Source organism: Falco rusticolus, chromosome 20 (assembly GCF_015220075.1).
Source record: "Falco rusticolus isolate bFalRus1 chromosome 20, bFalRus1.pri, whole genome shotgun sequence".
Classification (NCBI taxonomy): domain Eukaryota; kingdom Metazoa; phylum Chordata; class Aves; order Falconiformes; family Falconidae; genus Falco; species Falco rusticolus.
This window is the reverse complement of record NC_051206.1, coordinates 2,305,035-2,328,627: the sequence shown is the minus strand read 5'-3', so window position 1 is coordinate 2,328,627 and position 23,593 is coordinate 2,305,035.

The window sequence follows — 23,593 nt, the reverse complement described above, 5'->3', positions numbered from 1 at the left end:
TCTTTCCACAGGCAAAACCACATTGAAGTGCTTTAACAGTGAATGACACAGAACATCTAATAGGTACAAAAGAAAGCAAAGACACAGAGGGGATCTTCTTTGCCAGTCGTCTTCTTCGGCGTTGCAGCCAATTTGGAAGCCGCTTATCTGTGCTTACTTCAGTGTTTCAATTACACACTTGAAAAAATACCTCAGCGTCACGTGATGCCACCACACAGTAAGTGAATCCAACCCATACTTTACATTTTTGCAATTCTATCAGCTATGGAATAATATTTTAATTAAAATCCAGCCATTTTGCTTGGTTTTCAGTTGGTAATGAACTATTGGTGGAAGATCAACTCCAGCTTACTATGGGCCAAAGAAATGGGTATTTAAGATACTGGAAAGACAGTTGGTGCTCAGACTTAATGGATTGTTTAAGTGCTTCTAGAAAGGTTACCCTAAATTAGCATTTTATGATGCCTATTGCAGCTATGCAGAAAACAATTCTTTCATTTTTTCTTTCCCTAAGAAGATGTGACTTCAGAGACTCAGTAAATTCCTGAGATAAGTCTTCTGTAGTTACTGCAGAAGTCCTTCTGAAGTGTCAGCAACGCTCTGCCATTAGCCTGGAGTAAAAATTTAGATCCTTTCCATCATGTGTCTCAAAGTATACCTTGTGGGCCCCATGAATCAATTTTTGTATGATTTTTATTAGGGGAGGGGGGCCAGATGGACGATGAATCTTAGGTTTGAGAAAGATTTTTCTTCTTTTCAGTGTTTCCCTGAATAGCTCAAACGCTGGCATTCACCATCGGAATCATTAGCGCTGTTAACTCAAAGTCACTTTGACATTAAGAAAGCGGTGTAGAATTGACTGCCGATTGCTGAAGAGCTCTACCAGTGCACAAATGGCAGAATATAATGGGTTTTCCCTGTTAAATTATCTCAATATGCTTGCATTATCAGCTACTGAGTACTCTTTGGAGTACTCCCCCCAACTTAATGTGCTCTCTGTGCATGAGCCTTTGGACTGATGCTGCAGTTGACTGGAGCTCAATGTAAGAAAAGGGGCTAGAAAAAGACATTTTATTACTATTCAGAAAGCAGAGAAGTAGAAATAACTGGTTATCCTTGCTTTGAACGGGGGGTTGGATCAGATGGCCATGTGAAGTCCCTGCCAGCCTTAGATATTCTGTGATTCTATGAAATAGAAAAGGAGGCAACGTGAGACACTCGCAAAATTGCTTGAAGTGGAAGGAGTATATTTTTTTAATTTGTTTACAGCAGGCGAATTGTAACTCTGCTGAACAAGAAAAAAGGAAAAGGTTTGTTGTTGATATTAGTAACACCATTTTTTCCACGTTTTATGCAGATTGCTTTCATCACAACAAAGTAAATACGATTACCAGTAGCCAGTCTCCTTTACCCTATCTTAGCAAAGAATTCAGATTATTTTGTTTCAGAAGTGGTGTCAGCAGACTTCGGTATATGAGAATATCCCCTGGGTTTTTATGCTTTTATATTTTTATGGTTTTGCTGAATCAAGTCTCATAGACTTTGAGGAGTCCTCTTTTTCTTCCTGTTTCCATCAGTCAAGCACCTATAAAGCACTACAGTAGTCAAGTGGCCAGCTATGACTTCTTTAGAGGAACAGATCATTAATTTGATGAGTATAGATCCGAGAGAGTTATTTGCACCACCCAGATATTCTGCAAGCAAGAAAGAGTTAAATCCCATGGAAAGGCTGTGGTTGTGTTTGGGTTCCTTAAAATGTAGAGGCAAAGCTACGTCAGGGGGTGGCCTGCAAGGTGTATCAAGTTGGAAGGCTTCTCTACAAGACGCCGTTTTCAACCCCAACTTGTTTCTGTGAGAGGTTTAGGATTTGGGACTAAAATTAGCATCACTTGGGATGGGCTAAAACTTGGGGTTTTGTGAGGGGAAGGAGATGCCTGCAACTAGCATCAACAGGTGAATATTGCTGAGCTGCAATGGTTGGGGCTCAATCCAGCCTTCAGGAGGTCATTGGGAAGGTTCTCCTTGGCTTTAAGTAGCACAGGATCTGGCCCATGTCAGGATTCCTGAAAAACCTAGGATTGTTTTCGCACTTCCATAACGGTCACACTTCTAGTTGCAGCAGTTGACTCCAAGCCAGAGGCTCGTCCCACAGCCGAATGAATCCAGGAGACTGCTCGATTCTGCCAGTCCTTCAGCCACCAGCCTCGCCTCCCCTGCACCTGCAGTTCAGTTAAATTTCTCTCTGGACAATCCATGCGCTATTGCAACAGGTGCCATGATCTGAGTAACGTTGTAGTAGCTGGGATCTGGCTGACGTGACTGCAGGGAGGAAAGGCAACTGCTGAAAAACACACACGTACGGTAGTAATTTATCTTCTTAAAGGAGTCTAATGGACTAATTGAAGACATGAAGGACTGCATTTTATTACTATTAAAATTAAGCACTATTGAGACAGTTTGGGCTAAATTCAGGTCTTCAGACTAAGTAGGCGGCCTGTCACGAACCATTTGGGAATGTACAAGAAATGGTTTTTTTTAAACAGAAGAAAAGGCTGTCAAATCCCTTGCATTCATAAAGCAGGATAATCCCTTGGCTTTATTACCAAGTAACTTTGATGTAGCATTAAAACAAATTTGCATTTTAATACCTAATTCTCTGTATTTCCTCTTTGAGGTAATCCTCTATTTTGGAGAATTTTTTGAAGCATACTTTGGTGGCTTGTAATAGCGTTCCTCTAATGAGAGATGGAATTAATGTGTTCCAGAAAACTTAGTGCACCAGAGAGATCTCAGAAAGATGGTGCTTGGAGAGACGTGATGTTTAACTACCTGCATCCTTACTAGAAGTGTTCCCTTTTATCCAGAGACCCCCAAAGAGAAGCTTTTTCCAGGGGAATGATAAATGTGTGATCAAAAGGAAGACCCTTAGCATCTCTGCATCCTAGCTGCACTGTTAACCATAGAGTATTCACAGAGCTGTTGTGAGACAAAAACTACACATAGAGCGATGCTCAGGGGCATCACAACTGTGTTTGGACCACAGCTACGGAGGGGGAGGTTGATGCAATTCCAGGCTGGGGGCCCGTATGCCCCCAAGGGAAAGGCCTGTTTTGTATTGTATCTGGCAAATTCCTGCCACCACTCGACTGAGAAAGTTAGTGCTCTTTCAGGGCGGAGGATGCTTTGTTGAGTATTTTATTTATTTCTTTTTATCAGCAATTTGCCCTGCTGTGTGACTTTGTAAATCTTTTTAGTTATGTGCCTCCATCATTTTCCATGTATAAAATGATGCCACTGATGGCTTCCTAAATGATTGTGTGATCTAGAAATATGAAGCACTGCACGATAACAAAAATGCTTATGGATTTCTTCTGCTACTAATGCGGGTATTTTTTTTTTCTAAGAATTTCTAACTTCTGTTCCACCAGAATATGTTTCCAATGTGTCCAATGGTGTCCAAAGCAAAAAGCAACTTCAAGTTGATCACGTTTGTCTCAAGTTGACCTCGTTTGTCAAAGGATGCATTTTTTGTTTAATATATAGAGTGTCCTGGAAGCCACGCTAAAATAGAAGATATAATCCTGAAAGTTCTTAAGTCTCCTCCGTACTTCACCACTCTTGTGTCAACTGAGAACACTTCAGGCCTCGTAGGTGACGTTGGATACCATGGAAACCATATATTTTTACTCTCAGGGTCAGGTCTTCCTGAGGGTAGAATTTCCACCACGAATTTTGTTGCTCTATTAATGGACCATAAAATAAACTTCAGCACCTCAGTTCTGCCAAATCTCCACTAAGCGTCGTGCAGGAATCAATACCTTGTTTTTATATTATAGAAAGCTCCTTAAATCTTAAAGAACATGAAGAACAAGAGATCAAAGAAAGCATTGGAAAATGACACGGGCAATGAGAAAATTTAGAGCTAAAATAATGCCAGTGATTAGGTGTTCTGAAATATTGGAAGTCTGGGTGTAATTCTTCTGGAGCACTTGGGGTGGCAGCTCCTGGGCTTTTCCTGGGCACAGCTGCTAGAGCTGGGCTGGGTCTGACAGCGATGTGGATGGGGGGGATCAAAACCCCAGCCTGGATGGGCAATTCCCGAGTTATCAGGATCCTCCCTAAAGCTGATGTTAGACTTTTAAATATCTTTTCAGTTCTGTTATCAGGAAAGCCAAGGCAGGGAATAGTCAAGGGTATAAGAGAACATATATGATTTTATTTCTTTTTATTGTGAATATTGAAAAGTGACTCTTTACCCCCCTCTCCCTTTTTCTTTTTTTCTTCTACTGGAGCCAAGTAGTTAACACCTTCCTCTGAAGAGAATTAAAATGGGCAATATCTTTGAGCAAGAATTACAGAGGTGTGTAATAATTGCCTGGCATTTCCATACGCTCTGAAAGCGGTCTGAAGCTTTAAAGCAAGCATATTGTCCAATTCATCATCTTCCATGCAGCGTTTTTACTTTTAGCAAGGGACATACATCATAAGGCTCAGCAAGTTTTAGAAATGGATTCTCAACGTGGACAGATGGTGTTTAAGATGCCTGATGAGAGGGCTGACTTTCTCGGAGTGTGGCAATGTCAGAAGAGAAGACAGCTTCTTGGGTTGTTCTCTCATTTTCCACGAGTGACCAGTGTTGGAAGCACAGCACGTTCAGCAGCGGCAGCGCTGAGCCCGGCAAAAACTCTTCGACAGACTTGTGGCGGCATTGATCCTAAGCCAACAACTGCCATCCGCCTCCGTGCCGGTGTGCTGGCATCCTGGGAAAAGCGCCGGGATTTCTGAGCTGGAGATTATGGCCTTGCTGAGCACCCTAAACAATAGATTGGTGAAGCTTTATTTATTTTTTTTTCCACCTGACTGCAATTGGGAAAGATATCCTAAAGGGCTCCGCTGCACCTTCCGAAACAGAGACGAATTCACTTTTGAGACGGAGCAGTCTCAAAAGAACTTGCAAGATTTTTGAGCTTTGAAACTTGCGAAGGTCCTTCCCGTCTCACCTTCTGTTTTCTTTTATAACAAAGTAGAACAGAGTTTTTAATGGGCTTGCATCTCCAGCGGGCACTCCAAGCTTAGCGGGTGGCGGTAGCTTCCCGAGCAGCGAGCCGCAGCAGCTGGATGTGCTGTACACCACTAAGGCTGCCCACATCCCAGCGCTTTCATTTTAATGTAGGAACTGGAACTGGGAGAAACGGAGCTTTTATTCGGGTGCGATAGCAAGGAAAAAGGAAAATGACTTAACCTCTCAATTTCACACCGGAGAAGCCGGCAGTATATTTGGGAGCATCCACAACTCATAAGCATTGATTGGGATCCTTCTATACCACATATTAAACAGGCAGGGAACAGAAAGCCCGTAAGAAAGCCTTCAGTAGATTTTTAATATCTATGTGCCGCTTCAATATCTCAATATCATTTTGTCCAAGAATAGTTTGAATATTCTGTGCGCTTGAATACTGAATAGGCTTACAATTATGAGGAACCTGGAAGCAGAAGTTATGCCTTTCACTCTTTCTATTCCACAGAAACTTTATGTTTTCTTTAATATCTTGGCTGAGAAAACTCTAATAGTTGAAGATCTTTCTTTTACCAGTTTTGCAAGAGCTTTATACAGGTTCAGTTTAATGTATTTTTTTTTCCTAGCAGCCCGTAAATGAATAACATGCGTACAGCTGACAGATTTCTACTAAAGAAGACTTCTAAAATGTTCTTTAATGGGGCTGCCAGTTTCCTTTTCCTTTAACTAAAGTTGCCCATTTTGCAAACCTTGTGAAGTACCTTCATATTAATCCATTAAAAATATTCAGAAATAAATTAGTAATTTCTGGGGACATCTGTCTGTATTAACGTGATTATCGAGTACTTTTTTTTCCTTCCCCCTTCTTCATGGATACACTCAGCGGGCTCTGTTTTGGTCAAATATCCTTTATCTCAAATGTGAGTGGGCATTTGGGCTACAGGACACCCCACTGAACCTTGAAAAAACATATGGGAGAGAAATGTTGCAGATTTAGCTGTGTGGAGGTAATACGTACTTGCTTTTTGGGGGGTCTAGGAAGCCTTTATTTTAAATTTCTGTAAAATTTTCTTTCACCTTAGCTTGTCTTGTGTTAATGATCATTTTGAGGTAATTGGCTGCCATCGGCGCATTGCATTTTGTTAAGATGGAACATGTTGTGCTGTAATACTTTTCAATTAACCAACAGAATACCAGAAACTTGTCATTTGTGACAACCGAAGGAGAGATGGGACGTGAGCACCCTGTGATTGTGAACCCATGTAACCCGGGCCAGCAGCTGTGGGTCATGACTTTTGGTAGTGGCCCAATTTGCTTCCACCCTGTCTGAAATTTGAATATTTTATTATTTTTTTAATGAAACAAAAGTTCTGTTTGCAAGCATTTTCTTGTGTGAGCCTCTCTGATCTGACGTGATAAGATTTATAATTTTTAGATGCTCCTTTGTTCCTTATGTGTGTGCTGACGTGGAATTAGATATTCATCAGTGACAAATGAAACTAAGTGGAATTGAATGGGGTTTCCAAGGAGCTGCCTCTTCAAGGTGTTGAGTCTTCAGGCTGAGGTACAAAAAGCAGCTTTTTTATAATGCAGATCACAATGTAGTTCTTGATTTCTCATCTGAGATGCTTAGATGCTTCCGGCTACCTTAGTTGTAAATAAAGGCAAAATTTAAATCTGAGTGAGGTCATAGAGATGGAAACCAGGCGTATCAGTGAAAGAGGGGGACATTGTACAGTCACAGCAAATAGTAAGAACCATTTTCTGCCTCTGATAGTTAAAGTACAGGACTGGAATTATCCACTCGAATCCACCAACAGAGGTGCAGCTGTTAGTTATCTAGTTGATACCGAAATTCCAAAGACGGTCAAAAAAGGGAGAGAAAAAGATGGGTGTGAATCCATTGCGATCGTGCTTGAGAGATGGCTGTCAAAGAGGGACCTTTTGGAAGTTACAGCCTTGCTTTAGAAATGAACCTGCCCACCTGAAGTAGATGTTCCTTCTAAAAATAACAGACCTATCTCTGAGCTTAGCTTACTCCAGAACGACAAGGCAGCCTGTGGAAAACAAAGTCTCTGTTGAGTCACCCCAACAGACAAAACCTTGCGGGTTTGTCCACCTGCCCTGAGCTATAGGAAGCTCACACTATCTTTCATGTTATTACTGATGTTCCTGAGGCTGGGAAGACTTCATTTTTAAAGATGAGTTGTGCCTCCATCCATCCGCCCCCCCGGGTAAAACAAACCCTCTTTGCATTAAATTGCCTCTTGTGCAATGTCCACCAGTAACAGCAGAGCTGTTGTAAAAGGTTGAACATCTGCATGTCCTCGATGTAATCGGGGTGTGATGGGACACTGTCTTCTTCCCACCAGCTGCCAGCGAGCCTGCCTGCACGGCTCAGGCACTCCTGAAACACTGAGAAGGGTCAAAATTGTATGAATCCGATTAAAAAACATATGTATAAATGAAAGCTCTTGGCTCAGCGCTCGGTCCCAAGGACACACTGCATATCTCAGCCGGTCAGAATTGGACATGGTTCATCTGTTTTGTGCGTTCAGTGCCAGGGATTAAAGGATGTGAGCTGGGCTGGGGCGGCTGGATGCCCATGTGAAGTGCAGAGGGAAGGGCTGGGTATGTTAAGGGCAATTGGATCAGCGTCACCAGGCCACCGAGATGGCGCAGCGGTCCAGATGGCCGGCCGGGTCTTAAAGCGAAAAGAAGCAATGAAAAGATTCCTAGCAATATCAGCGGGGTGTTATGTCTTAGAAAAGAGTCTTGGTGTGGTTGAAAACTGAGATTTCAGGCTGAAGCCCTGGTCGTGCGGAGGACACGAGGGTTTGGTGCAGCTCTGTCAGCCAACCAGGTACTTCTATTGGAATTTAGTTCAAGCAGAATTCGGGAAGCGGGAGAATCCACTGGATGCTTGAGTAGAAATACCGGTGGCCTGTTTTTCATTTTTCTGGAGGCTACCACAAATGTCATGCCAGAGGAAGGGGCCAGGGAGAGCTGCGCGATGCTACAAAGTCAAATGAACAAACAAAAGCCTCGGTCACCACTGGGATGATGGCAGCGTCTCAATCCCATTTTGTCTCCGTAATGTGTTTATGATCCAGCTTTGCTCAGCCAAACGCAGGGATCAATTCCACTTTTCCTTTGTGCTCCAATTATTCTTTTTGATTTCTCTACATCCACGCAGGGATGTTTGTAAAACAGAAATTACTTTCTTCCTCACGGAGTGCTGTTAAACCCAGAGATGGCAATTATGCAGTGTAGGACCTATCCCTTTTTTAGCAAATGTGATTTAAAAATATAATCAACTGTTGACCTAGTTTGTTCACATTCAGCTTGAAGGAACCATTTCTTAGGCAAAATGCACTGCTGTTAAAGATCACGGATGTGCTGAAGGTGGTTGAATTTGAGCTTTGGACTTCTGATATACGTGCTGGGTTAAAATGAATGTTTGGCTGAGACTCAGGCTCAAATAGGGGTTTTAAGGATGTGTTTTGCGGCACCCAGGTTTTGAGAAATGTGGAATAGGTCTTTTATTCTGTTTCTCCAGTCAGTCCTCTGGGCGACTTATTTTGATGAAACTTGGCAGATACATAAAACTTGCAGAAATCCCATCCTTGGTTCTTTTTTATTTTTATCATGGGGCCTTGTCACAGTGTCGGAGAAGAGCAGAACTTGTAGAGGCAACAAATATGAAAAAGGGATTTTTTATTTTTTTTTACTGTAAAGTTGCAAACAGTAAAAGGAGTTGTACTGGTTGGCAGAAAAATACGCAAAGGGCTGTAAATTTTGCTTGTCTTTATTTTGTCCTGTGCTTAAAAATGCCTTGCTCTTCACATGGGTCTTAATGAGAAATCAAGAAATGTCATCACGCTTCCGATGACCCTGGTAACCTTGCACACCTAATTTTTGAAAACTTTATTTTTCCAAAAATAATTTGGTTGTTACTGTGGCTTTAACATAAAGAGATTATAACCTGCTTGTAATCGCATTCTCCTTTGTTCACTTGGGGACATAAGAGGCTGGAGATGCTGGACAACGTGCCCTGCACCCTCTTACCAAGCGTGGTAGCGTACGTAAGGCTGCATGTTAGAAGTGGCAGGGCGAGAGACCCCCAAAAGGTCACGGTTGTTGTGAGACTCAGGCTTCAGATTCATCCCTGCTGTCTTTCTGGAGGGATCCAGGCTTCTAATTTCACCTCCTCATTGACCAGGACAGAGTTCACACACGGAGCAAAAATCATGCTGGAGAGCAAATAGAGCGCCACGAGCAAAGCCCTGCAGCCTGTAGCTGCAAAGTGCTGCCGAGGGTACGCATGGATCTAGATGTCAAATTAATTATCTGAAGTTTAATTAGCCATAATTGAAGTGACCTATACTTTCCTATTACTTGATTGGAGTATACTAACAGATGCCCTTTGCCTGTCCACTTCTGACTTCCTTTCCCATAAAAAAAGGTGCTGTTGCTAATATGACATCTGTGGAAATGGCAGAAAATTAACAGTCATTTCCACATCCATTTCAAATTATGAAGAACGTGAGACCCTTTGACTTAGAGGACATCAAAGTCAAAGCAGACCGGGTTCTGGTCCTCCTGTTCAGAGATGCATCTAATTAATGCTAATAAATGGGGTGACTTGTGGTGAACTATTGCTAATGAAAAATAGCCTTCAGCCCTGCCCCATAGCAACAAACCACCCATATGGGCTTTTCACCTGCCGCCTCCTCCTCCTCCTCATGACAGAATTGTTCATTTATTCTCTATACAGAATAATAACCTTTCCTAGCAGGAATTTCCTTATTCTTAATCATACAGTCCTCGTAGGGCTGCTGCAAATGGACAGCTGTGATAATAGTACACCTATACATATATATACATATATATAGGTAAAAGCAGGGGTGTGCGGACTAGTCTTTTAAATAGTCCATCCGACCAAGGTGAAAGAACTTTTTCTACCCAGATTTAGGAAGCGTTCAAACACAGCTAAAGAATTTATTTTCTTCATTGCTTTGTCCCATCGTTCTTCCTGCCTTCTGAGGATAAACCACGCAGTAGCCACTCACAGCATCCGAGGCTCTCTTTTACTTAATTTGCTACGAGGATATCGTCATGGCAGGCACACCGAGAGCCTCTTCTGGGAGCTGGGCTGTGATTTGATGTATTTGTTAATAGAGTCACACTGACAACGTCTTCTATGATATAATTGATTGGAAAAGTAGCAATGTTCCCAGTGTTGTCTAGCAGGTAAACACGCAATACATATAAAAATAAAACGGGGGATATAGTTGCCCAAAGGATAATAAACTAAGGTAATGTAGGGAGCACTAAACCCCAAGGGCTTGTGCAGCTGTAACCATTCAAAAGGCACTTACCAAATTACAGCAGCTAAACAGGATTTGGCTGAATTAGCAGTGAGACAGGAGACCTCCAGGGAAAACCCAGGTGCTGCAGATGCTTTGTTTCAGCAGGTGCTGCTCAATCCCTAAATAGGTATTTAATCAGTCCCCCAGAAAGAGCTGGAAGGGAAGTGAAGATGAGGGTTGCTGGTGCCCTGTGACTTTGTCAGAGTAGCTGCAGTGTTTCTGCTGCCCATCAGTTTGAAGGTAATGTATATTCAGATTTCTTGAATGTACTGATATTGTCATTGGAGAAAAGTCCTTTCTGCTGTACCCCTGGGGTGCTGGTGCCTGAAGGCTTCAGGTGAACCAAGGTGACTGTTCCTGAGAGCAGCCTGTGAAGTGCTGTAGTATTTTGAGAAGAATATTTGGGATGAAAGGAGATCCTTCAGGTCTATGCTGGAAAAGCCTGTGCTGCTCTAGAAAGCGATCACATTGACGGTCTTGTCTGATGTGCTCGTGATGGGTCCCTGTTGTTTATTTAGGAACTACTGTAAGAAAAGTGACGGGCAGTGGTGACATACAATGTGAATCTTCCCCTTGATTTTGGTGTTGTTTACCGTCTTAAGGTCCTTTTTCCTTTGCTGTGTGTAAAGTCTCTAGGATACATCTCTTTAAATAGCAGGTGTGTTCGGGGGGGGGCTCCTAATTTCTCTCAAGCTATTTAACCTATAATTTGTCTTTTTGCAGTACTGAAAAGACTAGAGAGGGCCTTTTACGTGTCTATAATGCTATTAGACTACGTGAGAATCAGAGTTCTTCAAATCAGAAGGTTCATAACCCCATCTAATCCTCTAGCGGCTGGGTGGACAGAGGGGATTGCTTCCCGGGTGCTTACGGACGTTTTAGGACAGTAGATAATGTCCTGCTGGGCGGGAGCTCAGTCAGCAGCGGCATCTGCCATCCTGCTGTTCTGCTGATACCCCCTTTTAAACTCGTGGGAAATGGGGAGCCTCGCAGAGCACGGAGGGGGTTTTCATCAGCCAAGGGACGAGGCAGGCATCCTTCTCGTTCCACGGCAGCATTTCAGTTCTCTGGACATGCAGAAGTGCTCTTGGTTTTCTGTTCCACGGTGTAACTCAACCTTTCTCAGCTTCCACCCAACAAAATCCTGCCACTTTGTAAAATCTGCTTACAACAGGTGATACTATTTTAATTATTTAATTAATTTTTGCTAGTCATGCTGGTCTGAGAGATCAGACCAGGTCAACACCTCTATTTCAAGACCCCTTGTGATGCTGAGGTTGAGCTGAAACACTCCAATTCCTTTTCTGCAGGAGAGGGGAAACTGTTGCTTTCAACCAACAGTTCTAACAGTCCCAGAGAGATCTCATACCCTGGTGCTTGGTGGTTGTTTGTTTTTTTTCTTCTTGTTTTGTATCTAGCGCTGAGGAGAGCATAATGCTAGTACTCAAATATATTTGATTATCCAAGTCCTCCGTTCATCTCATGTGCTTTAAGTAAACTTAAGCTTGTGCGATATTTGGTCCTTCTTGCAAATGCATTAATTCCTATAGAGATCAGTAGTTACAGAATGGGCTAAAACCGAATTCTGAAATCTGCCTCCATTGTGGAGGTGTTTGCAGAGGAGAAGAGCAGCAATAGTGTCTTATCTGAATCAATTGCAGCAGGCGGCAGGAATACAAATGTTGCAGAAAGCTGGGAGTCCCGCAGCATAGTGGCAGCTTGGTATAGAGGGACATTGAGCTACTAGATTTCTATTTGTAAAATAGGATGTTTTATGTAATCACAGGAAAATAGTTGCCTTTTTAAACTTCATCCCTTTTTTTTTTTTTTTTCCCTCTATACTCCATTTTTAATTTTTTTTTTTTTTGGGGGGGGGGTGATATGAACATTTCCTATGCACTACAGTAATATTGCATAGCCAAGTTTAAAAGACTGTTTCAGAGGTCCCCTTTGGGCTATCCCGTTTTATGTAGACGGGACACGGAGGAGCACTGAACTGCCTATTACTTTGGAGCAGGAATGGTGCTGCAGTGAGATTGATAGCGGCCATGTGCCTCCATGTACGATGCTAGCCGCATAAATTATAGCCCCTTAATGATAAGGCATAGCTGAATTTCAGCTGAAGTGTAGTTGTGCTTCTCTTATTTCAGTTCTTTCTAATCTGTGAGTATGTAAATATGTACACCAGGAAATGAAACCTGTATGTGAAACTGGGGGTGAGAGTAGGGAGGGAGCATAGCTGGAGTATAACAAATGAAAATTGCAATCAAATCTATAGAATTCACTGTATATGAACCACACTGGATCTCAAACAGCTTGGCATTTGTAACATGGCAGGATGTTTTATTACGGTCCGTTCCCACAAGGTGAATTAAAATAAGGATTAAAAAGCCCCTATAAATCAGATTTTATAGCTGCCTAAACCACCTGCAAACTGTTGGTACTTGTTTTCAAAATCTACCATCATTCTGCTGTCAAATTGATTTCGGTTTCATTAGCAGAGCTGGCATTGCCTGTGCTGGCATAATCTACCGGCTGCATAAATTACTAGGAGTGTAATTGTAAGCAATGTCTTAATTTTGTCAACAGCATTGCAGAGTGCCAACGGTACCCTTTATGCACTATTTTTAATTGTCTCAGCTGGATGTTTTTTCAGCAAATTTTACCTCAATGGGAAATAACAGAAAGAATTACGTGAGCCTGTAGTAGTTAGTACGGGCAGGAAGATGCTGTATGTGAAACCCAAGAACACTTGCCCAGGGACTCTCCAGTATTTGTAAACAGCTTCAAATTCAAAAGGTAACATCTTAAGTACTGAGGATAAGCGGAGGAGCCTGTTTTGGTGGCCCTGTATGGTCCAGAGGCACCAGAAAGCATTGCAAATGAAAGCTGGTCGTGCGAGCGGCGGGGTTAAGCTTTGGTTCATGGTTGCAATTGTGCAAGTGCTACGGGTGGTGGGAACCCTCTGGGTGGTGGAGGAAGACCTTGGTCCCTTGTGCCACGCAGCCGGTGGACCACCCGGAGGCTGTTTGCTCAAATCAGTCGTTTGCAACCTGGCACAAAGTCTATAAAATCTGGAGGAGCCTCCAGCAAGTTTGATGTGACCAAAATGAACATCCAGGGGTGTTATGCTTCACCTTTCCTGAAGGTTTCACTAATGCTGGGCACATTGAACACACCAAAGAAGATAAACAGCTGCATGGTCTGTGCATTCAGTTTGGCGAAGTGTCTCAATCATTCTGTATGAACGCGTGTCTATAAATACGTAATTAATGAACACGGGAGAAGCTAACAGCCAGCGATCAAGTTTACCTACTATAAATCCTGGGTAGCGTGTGCTCAGTAAGTTACTCTGTGCCACGATTGATTTTTACAGCTGGAGACTTCCAGTAGAAGGTATCTTTTCCTATTTGGTTGTGAGTAAATGGAGGCAGTGCAGTAAGGTGCATACCGTGATACTGTGATGGGAGGGAATGCATTTGCCCTGCGAATGTGGCAGCTTAATGTCGTGGTGTATCTCTGCATGAAGTAAGTCTTGGTAGGGTTGTTCATAGGTTTATTCCTTCTTTGTTCAAAAGCATTCATTATTAGCAATCCTGTGTATAATAAAAGGAATAGTAATGGGTTTGTTAAATGGAAAAGCAAGAGTCCTCCTGTTTCAATTTAAAACCCGTGGCAGACTTTGCTAATGCATGTTTTACAAGTAACCATCTATTTCTCTGAAAAACCAAAGGTAGAGCCAGGGAATTCTTAAAAGCTCTCCACGGCCATCTGCTGTGCGTGCTCCAGCTTCTCTCCCTCCTCTCTTCCTTTAAAACTCTGGACCAAGATGACCACTCTGGGAAGAGCTTTTCACATCAATCAGGACTGGATTCCGGTTGCCAATAAGCCAAGAGCCAATTTAGTTGTCTACTCGAGTATGTGGTCTGAGTCACACCGAGGTTAAAGCCTTATCTAAATCCTATTAAAGCCAATGCTAAGACCCCATAAACTTAATTGGGTTTAGTGTAGACCTGCTTCATGGATTTCTTTTCATATCTTAGCAAGTTTGTTTGTTGTTTGGTTTTTTTTTTTTTTAATCAATCAGTACCTTTTGATAGGCTGTGGTTAAACTTGTCTGGGACAGTACCCTGTATCCTTACCTTCATCTTTTTTTTTTTTTTTTCAATTAGAGCAGCACCTGTAATCTGGGAAGTCAACTATGTGTCTGTATTCAAGAAAAACTATCCACAAATAGTGACCCTGACCTTTCTTTGCCATTAAAAACTCTCTCTCAATTTTGGTAACCTGTTAGTTGTGTTTTATGTTGGGTGCTTTGGGTAAGGGTCAGTCCTGCTCCTGTTTACAGCTTAGGGAATTTAATATATGAAGGGCTAAATCAATAAAAATTAATGTATTTTTCGTATTTGTTATATGAGCTGCCTTAGATACTACACTACAGAAATTCAGCTGAAATTCTATGTATGAAGAGAGCACAGTGTTGACCTCATTCATAGGGGAAAATTTTTCTATTGTTCAGCAAGTTCTTTTCCGTGATGTTTCTGTACTTCTATAGAGTTCAGTAAACTTCATCACCCTCATAAAAAGTGGCTCTAACAGAGGCTTTATTTGCATCTTCGTTTAAGTAGGTTTACTGAGATATAGGTGGAAGCAGCATTCGTGCCTTGAGTAGATGCTATCACCTGCACTCCCAGTGCTGTCCCATGCTGACCACTCGGTTTTGACGGGGGGCCAAGCTGCAGGAGCCCACCTGTTGGCAATTACTTGCTTGAACGAGCAGTCTGACCGGGTTTGATACAAGTAATCTACCAGCGAAGTGCTCACCAATATGACAAGAGTTTCAACACTTAGAGTGCTTTTTCAATCCTGGCGACTGATCTATAGGCTGGAGAAGGAATGAGTAGCGATGTTGTTAGCATCTTGGGTAAGTTAGCAGAACTCCTGAGTATATGACTTGTTCTTGGCTTACCTATGATTTAGGACTGGGGTCCTAGTTCAGTGGCGTTTTCTGATGTGGTAACGTAGTAGGACGAGTACTCCGTAGGAAGTGAGTATTCATTATTGCCTCTTGCACAAGATGTGGGACACTGTGTTGAATTCCTAGAGACCAGCCTTCTATGAACATGTTTTATTCATTAGCCTAAAAGTCTTGTGAAGAAATAAGTGACGGCAATTATTAAACATTTGCTGCATTTAATTCATTCCTCTTAAATTCTTCTGTGGCTTAACAGCTAAGGAAAAAGTTTACAAGGTGATAATAGTGCAAGACTCCATCTGTTCCGACAGATTAAAGAAACTAGAGGACAACTTTTAAAGGATGAATACTAAAGGTGTTGTTATTGCTTTTGCTGAGTTTAATTACAGAGAATAGGGACCAATAAATATGTCTACAGGACATATTGATTGCTCTGTGAATGTACACATCTATTTAAAGGCAAAGTCAACGATGTTTCAACTGGATTTGACCTACCAAGACAAGCGTGAAGCCGAAAGGCGAATATTTGACAAAGTGAACGGTTAGTTTTGTTATACAAATTGCTCTAAGGTACTTTAAAAGGTCAGTTGGTGTGTCAGATGAGTAACTCTGTGTGTTCTTTGACACAGAAAGGCTGGGGTTGGAAGGGACCTCTGGAGGCACCCAAGTCCAACCCGCCCTGCTGAAAGCAAGGTCAGTTAGAGGTCGCTCAGGAGCATGTCCATTTGGGTTACAGATCTCCAACGATGGAGACTCTGCACCCACTGAGGGCAACCTCTTCCTGTGTTTGAGCACCCTCCCAGTAAGGAAGCTTTTTCTTATGTTGAAATGGTATTTCCCGTATTTCACCTTGTGCCCATCTTTCCTTGTCCTGTCTCCAGGCAGCAGATCTGAATCTGGCTCTATCCTACCTACTCCCCCCCATCAGGTACTTGGACACACTGAGGTCCCCCTGAGCCTTCTCTCATCAAGGCTAGATGGTCCTGGCACCCTGCTCCTCCCCTTACCTGACAGATGCTCCAATCCCTTAATCATCTTTGTAACCTTCCTTTGCACTTGCTTCAGTGTCTAATGAATGAAACTTTGGACTTGGAATATTTTAGGTTGCATTCAGGTATGTAATTTCATTTCACGGTTTGTGATTTTTCTTGTTGGTTTAAAGAGAAGAATTCCAAACAACTTTGTGCTGCTTTTTTTTTTTTTAAAAAAAAAAAAGAGAGAGAAAAAAAAAAGGAAAAAATAGAAGAAGCTTTGGCTAAAAGGATTTGATAATGAAAGTAACTTCTTATTTCTATGTCATCAGAAGAAAATGCAAAGGTTTCATCTTCTAGTGCTCTGTTAATATGCACTTTGGCTACTTTAGGTTTCTAGAGCTGGTGAAGCGAAGGGTTGAGCAGCCTTCCTGTGGGAACAGGAGATCCACATGGATTGGAGGAAGGACTTGAAACTTGAGTCCTATGCTCCATTAGGAAATCTTTACCACAGATCAGTTACTGTGTTAACTTCTTGGGAATACGGGTTCATGGTAACTTGTGCCTTTGAGGATGCTAGTAAATTTTTATTGAGGACAACTGATGCTGATTTGTTTAGTGGTGTTTGGTTGGTTTTTTTAAACTTCTGAACAAAACTGTCTTTTAGTCACGTAGATGCTCTCCAAATTCCTGCTGAACTCGCTATAAACTCTCGATTAACCTATTGTCACTTTAAAGAGTGAATTTAGCAAAAATAACACGTTTCTCCAGTGAGACCAATAATTAGAGCTTGTGATGTGTTCAATAATAGCTTTGAATAAGGCAATAAGTGTGTATATTTTAGTAGCAGCCATTTCGTCCTTTTCATTAAAAAAATTTAAGGTTGCAAATGTGGTTTTTATTTCCCTCAAAGGTTATCTGGGGGTTTCCTACCCTGTAGGAACCGAATGCCCTAAAGACACACCGGATTGCTTATCTAATAATGGCTGCTTTCCTAACTAATAGTTTTTAGGTATTCATTTTTAATGATTTTTATGCCTCTTGAAAATGCCAGCAATATTGCTCATAAATCATTGTCCTTCCCTTTAGCTCTCCTGGATTAATACAAATTCCCTTTAATTACAATTCTAGTTGGAGCAACTGCATTTAATCCTACCTGTTTTTGAGGCAGGTATTTAGTTCCATACAGCTCATTAAATAGCAGTGGTATAGATTAGTGTCACGATTAGGTGTAGAATGAGATACTGGGGGAAGGGGAATTTACACACTAGAGAGACTGGAGCTTGCCTTCAGAAGCGTTATTCTTTAGCTGGGCACAGTTATGCTGCAGGTTTTTTCTTTTGATATTTTCTGCTTAGCACCGTATCATTGCGCGGCAGCTTTGTACACGATGCTTATGTATCTTTGAATAAACTGGGTGCTTATTAATGGTGATGGTACCCAACGAGGGCACCGCCCTTCTCAGGGTGGCCGTAGACAGAGGGGTGACGGTGGTGTGTTTTATGTAGCTTCTTCTCTTGCTTTGGAGGTCAGCCCTTGGTGGTGGAAAGAACAGAGACTAACGAGGGTTTGCAGGTGTAGGGTTGAGTCGGCGGGGTCTGGTGTTACTGGTGCCATGTCTTTTTGGCCAGCCGTGGTGTATGGAGGTGTACTGAACCCCGTCCCTTGGGCGGAGGGAGCTCCTCTGCCACCTTGGATATCCGCTGGAGTGTAAAAGCTATCATTTCGTACCCGTGCTGCGCTAGAGCAAACACGGGGGGTGGGGGGAATCAGCTGCAACTAAGCTGTGTTGAATATGATAAAATGGCTTTTGATTTATATTCATGGAGAGTGGAATCCAAATGGAGCCCAAAGGTGAAAACAGAGGTGTAAAACCTTATGTAGCCCACTGCATCTTTAAGAAAACATCTATTTCTTTTGCTAAATATCAATCCAGGGAAAAAGACCTCTGTGTGTTTCATTTTTCTTTGCTGACATTTTGATGTGATTAAATTCATGGTGCTGCAAAGAAATACTGCCAAGCAAACCTCAGAGCCGAAGAAATAGTGCGGCGTTCTTCCAAAGCCAGCCAATGCATAGCAGCCTTCTCTTTAGCATAATTAGTAAAAGCACGGTTCCACTCTAACCTGTAAATCACTTTTTCTTTGCACAGGGCGCTTCTGTTAAATGCTGACTATCTTGTCTTTATCAACTGGCACAGCTAAACAGGGGAAAATATTAACACCTTAATACTCGAGACGTTTGGGGAGTCTGATGCAGATGTGTAATCAACAGAGAAACTCTGCTTAAGTTGAGTAATTTCATTTCTCTAGCCATTCCTTTCTGGGCTAGTGATGAACGCGTAATTTAGGAGGCTGATGTGGTATTTACAGTGATTGTGGTTTCTTTTTTTTATAAACAGAAGAAAAAAAAAAAAAACATTGCTGCAACTTAGATTTCTTTGCGTGTCTCAGTTCCCCAAGGAAGTGTTGCTTCTGGCCTTTGACTGGGCACTAAAACACTTTCTGCTCAATTCTTTCACAGTGGAAAAACGCTTCTGTGAAAGACCAGTCCTGCTGGTTTGAGAAGACAAGTAGTGTAATGGCTGAAGCACTGTCTAAGCCTCTGGGTTAATTTTTTTTAACTTTTTTTCTTCTTCCTAATATTTCTGACACTCGGACTCACCAGAGGGAATTTTTTGATCTGAGGGGAAAATAACTGACTTGCGCCGATTTTGCACTTGAACCGATCTCAAGAAGAAAACCACCTTCCAACCAAGCTTGCCAACTTGACTTTAACCACCTGCTGATCTGGCCCTGCTTTGTTGTTCTCCTTTTTTTTCCTTCCTTTAAAGGTGATGCAAACGCTTTCCTCTTGGTTCTGTGTCAGCTGGTTGGTTTGTTGTCGGCACACAGGAGCAGCGGTCCCCAAGGCTGGGAGCATGTGGCTCCCAGCCCTAAACTAGGCTGCATGTTTTTCTTTTCTAAGCATTTGTTGGCTTTGCATAAACATGTAAAACACCAAGGTGACCGATTGCATATGTAATTGCAGCCTCTTCTTCTGTAAAGCAAGGTGGCTGTTGTACCGTGGCAGGATCTGGTATCTTAGGAGAAGCCCAGAGCTCTACTGAAGCGGTCAGCTGCCACCTGTGCGATGCCTGTGGGTAGTAAATGGGATTGCTTGTGGCCAGTTCTGTGTTGAAAGGCCCCAAAATAGTTCTTTTCAGGGTCACAAAGTGAGAAAATGAATGAGCTGGAAATAGGACCCAAGAGCCCTGGATCCCCACCTCATGCTCACAGACACCTTGCCGTCCGCTGTCACCTTCGCAGGCGTCCTTTGCAAAGGCGCCCACTCGAACAGAGCACAAATGCACGGGAAGATTGAGCAAGACTCACCACTTCTGAAAGTCCAGAACAAAACATGGTGTCTTGGTGATGGGTCGGTCACTCTTTCACCAAACCCTAGTGGCTTTTTACCTGGTACTGGGCAGGCATCCCCTGATCCCTGCGTCTTTGCCCCCAGCAAGCTGAGTGTTTGAGATAAATACGTGGTGTACAAGATGTGGAAGGCTTTGTGTTTGGAGCTCTCTCCTTTGCTGACATTGGAAGAAGTCACTAAGCCACTTAGTTTTTCAGTACATCACATAAAATGCAAAGTGTATTTGATGAGGAGCCACTTACACAGTTCTTTACAACGTGTAGACAGAGTTATGAGGTTGGGCAGCGGCTTTGTTGATGAAAGAATAAAGTAGTAGATTTTTTTTTTCCTTCCACCTTTTGAAACGGGCAGAATACAAAATTTTAATTACTTGTTTGTCTATAAATAATTCAGCAAAGCTATAGGTTATGCTTATACACATACACACACGAGTGAGATACATATCTAGTGCCAGAGAATTGCTTGAGCCTTTCATAGGTAGTAAATTCTCCATGTATTTATGGCCGGTAGTAGATGTGCCCACGCATGCTGACGGAGAAATCGTATGTCAAGGTGATCGGCAAAGGGCAGCGGGGAAGAGTCTTTTCTCTTCTGTAAAGGCAGCCAGGTGTCAGGCTTTCTCTATCTAGGTAGCTTTTCCTACAAAAAGATTGCTTTACCTTATGGACAGGAAAAGATAGCTCTTGCCTTGACAGGCTAAAGAGCTGATCACATGTCAGATTCCTCTGTTGTCCAGGTTCTCGCTGCCATTCGTCATCATCATGAGTTTCTTAATCCCTCAGCCCACCGTTCTTCTTCCCTAATGGCTTGTTACCTTTTCAAGAACATCCTGTGCTCTGTGTTTGTGTTTGTCTACCTGTCAGCGCTGTCTGGCTTCAGTGTTCGACATGACAGGAACAATTCCTGCCCCACAGGGTTGTCCGGCACCGGGACGGGCTGCCCAGGGACGTGGTGGAGTCACCACCCTGGAGGTGTCCGAAAGCCGTGTCGATGTGGCGCCTGGGGACGTGGGTTAGTGGGGGCCGTGGCAGCGCTGGGCTAACGGTGGGACTCGATGGTCTTAAAGGTCCTTCCCAACCTCAACGGTTCCATGGTTCTACGCACATGTGCAGGGGGTGTGCGCTCTGCTGGACTTTGAAGTACCTACGTATGGCCATTTCCTTATGGATGCGCCTTTCTGCCTGGTTTGTTCCCCCCTCCCCAAGTATCCTTGAATATATATCTGCAAGTTGAAATGTGAAGGAATTTGTAGGTGAAATCGGGTGATTCTCGAATACATGAAACTTCAGAATAGAACATTTGAGGGAGGAGCAGCTGTGAATGAGGACAGGTAATTGTCTATAGAAAGCTGTGAATAGGAGCTAGCTACCTATCAATATAGAATGTGTGTTGCTTTATTTCTTCGGGAAGAAATGAGATTGAGTCATATATCAATTAACCTTAAGCCAGATAAGTGGCTGAGGATTAATTTACTAGATAATACTGGAATCTGGGAGGATGTGGAGGATTTGTTGGAAACTATTTAAAGTATAATTAATGTTCCTTTTAAATACACAGAGAGATAACGGAATAAAAATCTTTTTATTAGAAAATGGAACGCTTTCAAAGGAAAATAAATGTTTAAGCATCAGTTCCCAGCTGCCAGGAGGTGATGTGGTTTCATGCAAGACAAAGGAGCTTTCCAGAGTTACATGGTGGAGGGTAGTGTCCTGGTATTAAAAGGACAGAATTGAAATGCTGAGTTGCTGAGAGTTTTTGCAGGTTGCCCATTAAGATGCTGATAATGTTAATTGGAGCTCTTTAGCCTGGCATGGGGCCCCTATGCTCACATTTGGAACAGGATTTGCCTTGTGCCTATTGCTGTGATGCACTGAATAGCTTTTACTGGGGTCCTGAGCTGTTTCGGTTTCTGCTGGCTTCTCTTCTTCCAGGGGCGAAGCACCAGGAGAAACAGTCGGCAGTTGTCTCTGTTTACCCTTTGGGGCAAAGAGCATCTTCAAAAAATGTAAATATTTCAATTGCTAATTTATACCCTTGGCATTCAGGGTGACTTTTTCAAGTGACTGACGTGCTTGCGTGATTAGTTGCTCGTAGCCTCGTAATTAGCTGAAATGTCATTTACGTTGCATTGCCTTGTTGCATGTTTTGCTCTGTGTGTAATCACTGGAAAGAAAAGTGCCGGTACACGTACCGCCACAGCGGAGCTGTTTAGCTGGGGGACAGAGGCTCTTCTTTAGCGACCTGTTATAAAAAAAAAAAAATATAATAACAACAGCAATTATCTGCCACCTTTACTTCAGTTATAACACCATAAAAACTGAAGCTGTGTCTAATTTGTGTGCCCTTTGAGAGTCTGGCAGGACCTGACCTAGAAGAATTACACCCACGCAGAGCCTTTCCCGTGCGCAGGCACCGGAGGGTTCGCACGTTTTCCTTTGATGCATTTTTCATTTGAAGATCTCAAAACCCTTCCAAATTTTCTGCTAGGCTGTTTGCCTGCAACTCCAAAGAGTTTAGAGATGTGTTGGCTGTTCCTGTTATGGTTAATATGCTTCAAAAAGCCAATGCTTTCTGCTGCAGACCTCGAATAGTGTTGAGATGTACCTTTCCGCTGAGTTTTTTATTTTTGTGTCTTATTGTCTGGCATGTTTAGCGCAGAGGTTCTGCAGTGTCCTGCTGACGTATTTCAGGTGCTTTGTTGAAGAGACATGTTTATGGGGAGGGGTCAGATTGTTTTTTAAAGGCATCAGTCACCTAAACTCCATTCAAACCTAGCCTGTGCATTAAAGGAGGCGACGTGTTGGGATCTATTGTCCACCTCCTTGTGTCTGGGAGGCTTTTACTTGATCAGTGATGTTATGTCTTCAGCTTCTATTGTATCGTTACCGGGTTTGAAGCATTCCTGGGCAGAAGATGCTGGTAGGGAAATAAAGCTTGAGCCAGCTGCTGCCAACAGATCTGTAGAGGAATCCTTCAAAACCCTTTGCCATCCATTTAGCGCTGTGGGTAAGAGATTTTGTTTAGCTGGAGAAGCCAAAGGATGAGAGATGTTCTTGCATCATCGCTTTTATATCAGAAAGAGTTCAATAGTGTTTTTTACCCAACAGTAGGATGGCAAAAGCACCTCTCCCTTCTGATTCCTATATAAATGGATTTCACATTACTCAGTACAATGCACTTTAGTGATTGGAAATGTCAAAGTGATTAGGGAAAGCTGGTATTTTGAAAGTGCTGGAGTGTGTGTCTATGGCTACACAGTCTGGCAAGAAGTTTCAAACTCTCTTAAGCTGCTAAAACGCAGAATTTTGAACGTACAAATGTGACGTTAATTTCTCTTGTGGTGCGCATTATGACCCTGCTCGGCCTCCTCTTGTTACGTTGTGCATTCACAGCCGTTTTTGAGAGAACTGAGTCCATGTGATTTATTTTGGGTATGAAAAACTCTGTCTTAGAGTAGTTGTAGTTCAGTATTTGCTTGTGTTTAGCCAATACACTGAGATAATAATACTGATGATGATTGCCGTGAAAGGTGATGTCTTCTGGTAGAGTCTGCAACTCTCACAGGCCAGAGTCAGAGCTTTGCAAGATTTTTTGCCATTAGGAACAGGTTGAGTATAGCCTGGCTTATTTGGGAAGTGTATGCACAGGCTAACTGAAACACCCAAGCACCTGAACACGATGTGCCTGGCCCTTTTGGGCACTTCAGAACGTGTGTGCTAGGCATCAGGCTCTTTCCACATGGACAAAAAGCAGGGGGACCCCAAGGGAAGATGATTCACGCTTCTGTACAAGCTCTTTTACAAGAAAACAAAATCTTTATTGACCCTCAGATGAGTATAAA